The sequence below is a fragment of the Tamandua tetradactyla genome, chromosome 3, assembly GCF_023851605.1.
Source record: "Tamandua tetradactyla isolate mTamTet1 chromosome 3, mTamTet1.pri, whole genome shotgun sequence".
Classification (NCBI taxonomy): Eukaryota; Metazoa; Chordata; class Mammalia; order Pilosa; family Myrmecophagidae; genus Tamandua; species Tamandua tetradactyla.
Genome location: NC_135329.1, coordinates 48,290,679 through 48,299,544, shown reverse-complemented (window position 1 = coordinate 48,299,544; position 8,866 = coordinate 48,290,679). Strand labels below are relative to the sequence as shown.

At 36.9% G+C, this 8,866-nt stretch overlaps 1 pseudogene; it reads right to left on the bottom strand.

Moving 5' to 3' along the window:
* Positions 1-4,537: 4,537 nt before the first annotated feature.
* LOC143676065 (E3 ubiquitin-protein ligase RNF13-like) lies at positions 4,538-7,639 on the bottom strand (annotated as a pseudogene).
* Positions 7,640-8,866: the final 1,227 nt, after the last annotated feature.

The following is an 8,866-nucleotide window of genomic DNA, read 5'->3' as shown; positions in this document are numbered from 1 at the left end:
TAAGCCTACTTAAAATTAGGCCTAAGATCACCCCCAGAGAACCTCTTTTGTTGCTCAGAGGTGGTCTCTCTCTCTCTCTCTCAGCCAACACGACAAGCAAACTCATTGCCCTCCCCCTCTCTATGTGGGACATAACTCCCAGGGGTGTAAATCTTCCTGGAAACTTGGGACAGAAATCCTAGAATGAGCTGGGACTCAGCATCAAGGGACTGAGAAAACCTTCTCAAACAAAAGGGGGAAGAGAGAACTGAGACAAAATAAAGTGTCAGTGGCTGAGAGATTTCAAACAGAGTTGAGAGGTTATCCTGGAGATTATTCTTACACATTATATAGATACCACCTTTTTAGTTAAGGTATATTTGGAGAGGCTTGAGGGAAGTGCCTGAAAATGTAGAGCTGTGTTCCAGTAGCCATATTCCTTAAAGATGATTGTATAATGATATAGCTTTCTCAATATGACTGTGTGATTGTGAAAACCTTGTGTCTGTTGCTCCTTTTATCTACAGTATAAACAGATGAATAAAAAATATGGATTAAAAATAAATAATAGGGGGAACAAATGCTAAAATAAATATAGTAGATTGAAATGCTAGTGATCAATTAAAGGGAGTGGTAAGAGGTGTAGGAAAAAATAGGGGAAAGAAAGGTTAAGGTTAAAATATATTGGATAGATTGAAATACGAGCAGTCAATGAGAGGGAGGGGTAAGAGGTATAGTATGTATGAGTTTTTTTCTTTTTTCTTTTTCTTTCTTTTTTCTGAATTGATGCAAATGTTCTAAGAAATGATCATGGTGATGAATATACAACTATGTGATGATATTGTGAGTTATTGATTATATATCAAGAATGGAATGATCATATGGTAAGAATGTTTGTGTTTATTGTTATGTTTAAAAAATTTTACTTTAAAAAAAGGTAATGTTTCAGCTTACTGATAATGGATTTCTATTGCAAAATTGTTATAATAGTGACAGATGAAATACACCATTGATCACAATAAACAAAGTGAAAAAAAATAAAGGGAACTTTTGTCTGACTGTGTTATACTACTTCTCCAAAACCAGAGGGTAAGCCATTACAAGCATCATCTTTGAAGAGCTGTGTATGTGAATTAGTATGCACATATTCTTACCTATATGTATATACCTAATCCTGTACGCACATTCCCACAGGTTACAATTGGTTTAATTACGAATGGGGACACAAGTTAAACCTTTGTAAAGTACTCTCATGCTGAATTGTAATTTCTTATCTGTAAAGTGAAATTAAGATAAATGCCATCTTTGTTAAATATTACAGACCTAAAGTTAGAACATATTTTTAACTAGATCAAGATAAATGTAAGTTATGTAACTTTAAAAAATTCATATGGAAGAGTAAGGGCCCTGAACAGCCAAAACCATCTTGAAAAAGAAGAACAAAGTTGGAGAAATCACATTTTCTACTTTTGAAACTCATTACAAACCTGTAGAAACCAAAACAGCATGGTACTGACATAAGAACAGAGGTATAAACCAATGGAATCAAACTGAGAATGCAGAAATAAACCCTCACATCTATGGCCATTTTATTTTTTTTAATTGTGAAAAATAACATATATACAAGAAAAGTAATAAATTTCAAAGCACACCACAACAATTAATTATAGAACAGATTTCAGAGTTTGGTGTAGGTTACAGTTTCACAATTTTAGATTTTTACTTCTGGCTGCTCCAAGACACTGGAGACCAAAAGAAATGTCAATATAATGATTCAGCACTCATACTCATTTGTTAAATCCTATCTTCTCTGTTATAACTCCATCTTCTCCTTTGATCTTTCTCCCAATCTTTAAGAGGTATTTAGGATATGCCCCTTCTAATTTTTTCATGTTGGAAAGGGCTGTCAATGATATATCAGGGGATGGAACTAGTTGATGCTCTGGAGTGGCTGGCCCCTCTGGGTTTCAGGACTTAACTCATCTAGAAACCCAACCGGAGGCTGTAGGTTTCTGGAATGTAATCATAGTGCATGGAACGTTTGCAGAATCTCAGATAAAGCCCTAGGTGTTCTTTATGGTTGGCAGGAATGGTTTTGGTTGGGGGTTGGCAAACCATGGTAAATAGCAAGATCTAGATGAAGTTTGCATAAGAGTAGTCTCCAGAGTAGCCTCTGGACTCTATTTGAACTCTCTCAGCTGCTGATACCTTATTTGTTACACTTACTTTCCCCGATTTGGTCAGGATAGTATTGTCGATCCCACAGTGCCAGGGCCAGGCTCATCCCTGGGAGTCATATCCCACGTTGCTAGGGAGACTTTCGTCCCAGATGTCATGTCCACATAGGAGAGAGGGTAATGATTTTACTTGCAAAGTTGGGCTTAGAGAGAGACAGTATGGCCAATTGATTTTTTTTTCTTTGTATGCTGTATGGCCGGGGTCACATTTCATTCTTTTTCCAATTCCCTTATTGCAACACCATTTGTTGAAGTTCTGTTTGGTCTTTGGTTTGTTTGCTTCTCTGTTTTCTTCGGGGGAAAATGCATGGGCCAGGAACTAAACCCGGGTCTCCTGTATGGCAGGAGAGACTTCTACCACTGAACTGTCCTTGCAGCCCCCAATTGATTTTTTTGGCATGAGCAGGCACCAGGAATCGGACCCGGGTCTTTTACATGGCAGGCGAGAACTCTGCTTGCTGAGCCATTGTGGCCTACCGCCCCCCACAATTGATTTTTGACAAGGTTGACAAGTACATTCAAAGGGGAAAGAATAGTCTCTTCAACAAATGGATCTGGGATAACAGGATATCTGTATGCAAACCAATGACAGTGGACCCCTACCTCCTACCAAAAACAAAGTGAACTCAAAATGGATCAAAGGCCTAAATATAAGAGCTAAAATTATAAAACTCTAAAAGAAAACATAGGGAAACATCTTCAGACCTTTTAGAGTTTACACCAAAAGCATGAACAACAAAAGAAAAAGTAGTGAAATGGGACTTCCATCAAAAATTTAAAGCATTGTGCATCAAAGGACATTATCAAGAAAGTGAACTGAAAAACTACTGATTAGGAGAAAATACCGGGAAAACATACATCCAAAAAATATAAACTCCTAACACTCAACAACAAAAAAACAAACAGCCCAATTTTTAAAATGGGCCAAAGACTTGAATAGACATTTCCCCAAAGAAGATATATAAATGGTTAATAAATACCTCAAAAGATGCTCAATATGACTAACATTTAGGAAAATGCAACTTGAAACCATAATGTGATATGGCTATTTAAAAAAATAAGTGTTTGCAAAGATGTGGAGAAATATACATTATTGGTGGGAACATAAAACGGAGCAGCTACTGTGGAGAAAAGTTTGGTAGTCCTTCAGAAAGTTAAGTATTAAATTGCTATGTGTTTTAGTTTCCCTGCTGCAAAAACAAATATCATACAATAGGTTGGCTTAACCAATGGGAATTTATTGGTTTACACTTTTTTTTCAAGTGGAAAATGTGTTTATTAACATTCAAACTCCCCTCATACAAGGCCATATAAAAATTCTTAGCGTTCTGATTATACACCAATCTGTATTGGCTATATGGTTAAAATTATGTATAATATAATTTTATTTTTCATAATGCATTATTAAAATACATCATTAATTCCATTAAACATAAGCACTTATTTTCAAATCCAATACTTGAAATAAATAATTTTCTTCTGTACATAGTTTAGCAGGGCTAAGAAGCACAAGATGCTGTTTATTAAAAGGTATATGATTTGAGTATCAACAGTTGCTAAAGTTTGTTATTTTTATGCAGCGTTCTTTTTGCTTTCATCACATAAAATCCTTAAGGATATTGAAATTCAGTAAGTAAAGTTCAGGGACATATTACTTTAGCTGCTGAATCAAATTCACACATAACACTACAGTATTAAAACCTTGAAAAAAAAAAAGCTTTTGAAACCTGCATTAGTATAGACCATTCTATCAGAATAAGATCATTTGGAATTAGGAAGAAAAGACAACTGTAAGTATATATGTTTTTCTTTATGCTGCTGATAGGAGGAAAAAGGCATTATAATAGTACCTGACTGCCTCTCACTACTAGTGATAATTAGGGGATATGCAAGGAAAATAGATATTATTCAACTCAACCATTCTCTGTAATTTTACGGAGGTGGCAGTTGGCTTAGCTCATGCTAGGTGGCAGCAGCAGGGACCTTGTGCGGTAAAACACAACACTGGCATACTGTGACCTAAGTCTGCAAGCTTTACTAGGGAATTTTTTTTTAACCTTTTGACTATATATTTCACTCCCAAAAGAGAGTTGATTTTGATGCTTGAGATACAGCACCTTTCTGTTACTTATAAAAATGAAGTACACTCCTGCAGATAAATTCTGGATCAAAAAACCTGTTTCAGTCATTTGATTAAATTGTACTTTATTTGATTAAATTTGAGTAAATTGTAAAATACCAAATAATTCTACAGAAATCTCTGAAGGGAGCAAAACAAAATCAAATTTTTAAAAGGAAATAAACCATTTGCCTTCTGAAGGTCAAACTGTATTTGCTATGTTTTAATCCCATTCACCTTTAGGCTGCAGTTGGACCGCGACAAATGTTCACTAATTTCATTTTCTGCCTCACTGCTGTCGGTGTCTTCATTGCCCCCTTCTTCACAGTATGAAGGTTCTGTCATGTTCTGATGTGAGTGGGACTCCAACAGAGCTCTAAAGGTCTGGGTGCTGACAGAAGCCAAAGGTCTAAGGAAAGGGGAATGTTCTGACGCTGTGTTTTCTTCTCAACTACTATTTGTGTCAGATTCTGAGTCATCTTGAGAAAGGAAAACTTTTTGCTTGCAGACTGGACAGGTTTTTTGTTTTGTTTTGTTTTAGTTAGCGAATGGTCTACACACTTGCAGTGATAAGCATGGGACCAGGGAAAGAATCTGAAATTGTCATCTTCGTATTCATCCAAAAAAATGGTACATGCATCATACTCATCTCCTTTCTTAATTTATGTATAGGGAGTTTAAGTTGATCTTGTTTCTTCTAGCCCTGTGTCTGTCTTGGACAAATTTCGTGATCAGGAAAATGACTGTTAAGATGAGACAGACACCCACTATGATAAGGAAGGAGAATAAGTAGTATTCCAGAGGAAGATGAAATTCTGGAATTAAAATAAGTGGCCCCCTTTTTCATATGTGAATTTATCTTTTAGGGAATTAGCTGATGATTCACCAGTGAAGACAGATGGAATGTCGATTTTCTTTAATATATCAATGTCATTGGATCACATGCTAATAAGGTCATCAGAATTAACACTGTGAACTATGCCTGCTTTAAATCCTGCTTTCTGTGCATTTAAAACTTTTATATCAACATTGCAATCAAGGAAGACAGTTTGGCAGTTCCTCAGGAAGCTAAGTATAGAGCTGCCATATAATTCAGCAATACCATTACTAGGTATCTACTCAGAGGACATAAGGGCAAGGACACAAATGGACATTTGCACACCAATGTTTATAGCAGCATTATTTACAATTGCCAAGAAATGGAAACAGCCCAAATGTCCATCAACAGATGAGTGGTTAAACAAGCTGTGGTATATACATACAATGGAATATTATGCAGATGTAAGACACAATAAAGTCATGAAGCATGTAACAACATCAATTCATCTTGAGAACATTATGTTAAGTGAAATTAGCCAGAAACAAAAGGACAAATACTGTATGATCTCACTGATATGAACTAACATTAATGAATGACCTTGGAGAATTTCAGTTAAGAACACAGGTTATCAGGAGATAGAAATAGGGTAGAAATTGGGTAATTGGAGCTGAAGAGATACAGATTATGCGTCAGGACTGACTGTAAAAATTCAGAAGTGGATAGTACAATACTACCTGATTGTAGCATACTAATGTAAGTACACTGAACGAAGCTGACTGTGAGAATGATAGGGGGAGGAGGGTTGGGGACACATATGAAACCAGAAGGAAAGATAGATGATAAAGACTGAGATGGTATAATTTATGAATGCCTAGAGTATATAACAATAGTGACTAACTGCACAAATTTTAAAAATGTTTTTGCATGAGGAAGAACAAAGAAATGTCAATATTGCAGGGTGTTGAAAATAGATGGTCATCCGTATTTTAAAACTTCATCCTCTGTGTGAGACTAAAGCAAGAAATGTTTATTTGGTACAAAATTTATATTTTGACAAGTACATTTTCTAATTTAACTTATATGGACAGTTTAATTGAACACCATAAGTACATGGAACCTTGAATAAGGCATGAAATTTTGTAGGTTTGTCCAGGTTAGGTTGATGTCCCAATAAATCCCAGAGTGATTTGAACAGTGAATAAAGAAGCATTTGTAAAGTCCCCTTCAGGTAATGGGAAGAAAGAGGGGAAAATTCAACTTTCCCATTTGGAGAATTCCTAATATTCTGCAAGCAGTGAGGACAATCAAATAAATAGGCTGAGCCCTCAATCTTTGGGTTTGTCCCTACGAAACTTATTCCCACAAGGGATAAGCTAAGCCTACTTAAAATTAGGCCTACGAGTCACCCCCAGAGAATCTCTTTTGTTGCTCAGATGTGGCCTCTCTTTCTCTCAGCCAACATGGCAAGCAAACTCACTGCCCTCCCCCTCTCTACATGGGACCTGACTCTCACGGGTGTAAACCTCCCTGGCAACATGGGACAGAAATCCTAAAATGAACTGGGACTCAGCATCAAGGGATTGAGAAAACCTTCTTGACCGAAAGGGGAAAAAGAGAAATGAGACAAAATAAAGTGTCAGTGACTGAGAGATTTCAAACAGAGTCAAGAGATTATCCTGAAGGTTATTCTTATGCATTTTATGGATATCCTCTTTTTAGTTTATGGTGTATTAGAGTGGCTAGAGGGAAGTACCTAAAACTATAGAGCTGTGTTCCAATAGCCATGTTTCTTGAAGCTGATGCATAACGATATAGCTTTTACAATGTGACTGTGATTGTGAAAATCTTGTCTGATGCTCCTTTTATCTACAGTATGGATAGATGAGTGAAAAATATGGTTAAGAAATAAGCAAATAATAGGGAGAACAAAGGTTAAAATAAACTGAGTAGATTGAAATACTAGTGGTCAATGGAAGGGAGTGGTAAAGGGTATGGCATGTATGAGTTTTTTCTTTTTTCATTCTTTTGCTGGAGAGATGCAAATGTTCAAAAAAAGATCATGGTGATGAATACACAACTATGTGATGATATTGTGAGCCATTGATTGTAGCCATGTCAAGAAGGTTTGTACATTTGTTCAGTTTAAAATAAAAATATTTTTAAAAATAAAAATAAAATTGCAATCAAGTCTTCTAATTAATATGATGAAAGTGCCAGATGAATTATCTTTTAGTGGTGCAGGCACTATAGTTTCACAGGCATTCTCTGAGTTTGAGTTAACCAGAAACTCTTTAAACCTTCAGCTGGAAGTCTATTCACAAATCTTACAGGAAGATCATCAAATGTCTGTGATGCATTTTCAAAATTATATGCTAAAACATCTGTTTCTACAGGCTGTAGGTTTAAGAATGCAAAGAACTGGACAGTCAGGCTGATGTAGACTTGTGTGGCCGACAACACGAGCATTCCTACGGAGAGCAGCATCTCATTATAAAATACCTGGAAGCCTGGCCCCGGAGCACAAACAGGCTTACCCGCAGCTTCACTGAGGGAGAAGCCGCTACTGAGATTTCATGACTGAATATTTGCACCAACCTCCAGAGCCTGCAGCTGGAGCAGGGACAACACCACCGAGGCGACTGGTTTTGAGAAGCCAAAATCAAGGCATCAGAGAGGCGATGCTTTCAACCTGAAGACTGTGGCATTCTGGGGCTGACTACAAGTGATCCTTGGGGGTTCTGTCACATGGCAATGCACATGGCAGTGTCTTCTCCTTTCTCATCTGGGTTCCACTGACTTCTGGCTTCTTGTTTTTCTTTTTATTTATTTATTTTTTTTTTGCCGAGAGGCTTCCAAAACAGGACGTGACACCAGAGGTCACGCTCAAATCATTTATTGTGCTGTGCAGCAGGGCACAAAGCTTTGCGGGTGCCATTGCAAGTCAGGACAAAAGAGGTCCAAACAGCTGCAGGTTTTATACATAGCAGGATGAGGAAACACTTGGGTAAGGCATCATGAACCAATCATAAGGTAAGTTAGAAACAATAACCATAATTGGGGCTAGCTGCAGATGTGTTGCTACTGATTTATTGACCTTTATACAGTGCATGTGTGAGGGACTTTCCAGCTGGCGTATGACTGCCATTAGGGTTAATGGCTGCCAGCTGACTATGGCTCATTTTGATAGCCTGTTGCAGGTTCCTCCACACTAGCACAATGTTGAATAACAGCACTGTCAGTGGGCATCCTTGTCTCATTCCCAATTTTAGGGGGAAGGCTTTCAGTCTCTTACCATTGAGTATGATGCTGGCCATGGGTTTTTCATATATGGTCTTTATCACATCAAGGAAGTTTCCTTCAATTCCTACCTTTTGAAGTGTTTTTTATCAGGAAAGGATGCTGAGTTTTGTCGAATGCATTTTCAGCATCAATTGAAATGATCATGTGATTTTTCCCTTTCAATTTGCTCATGTATTCTATTACATTCCTTGATTTTCTTGTGTTGAACCACCCTTGCATGCCTGGAATAAACCCTACTTGATCATGATGTATGATTTTTTTAATGTGCTATCAGATTTGATTTTCAAGTATCTTGTTGAGTATTTTTTCATCTATATTATTGGCCTGTAGTTTTCCTTTCTTGTAGTATCTTTATCAGGTTTTGGAATTAGAGTGATGTTAATTTCATAGAATGAGTTAGGTAGTTTTCCT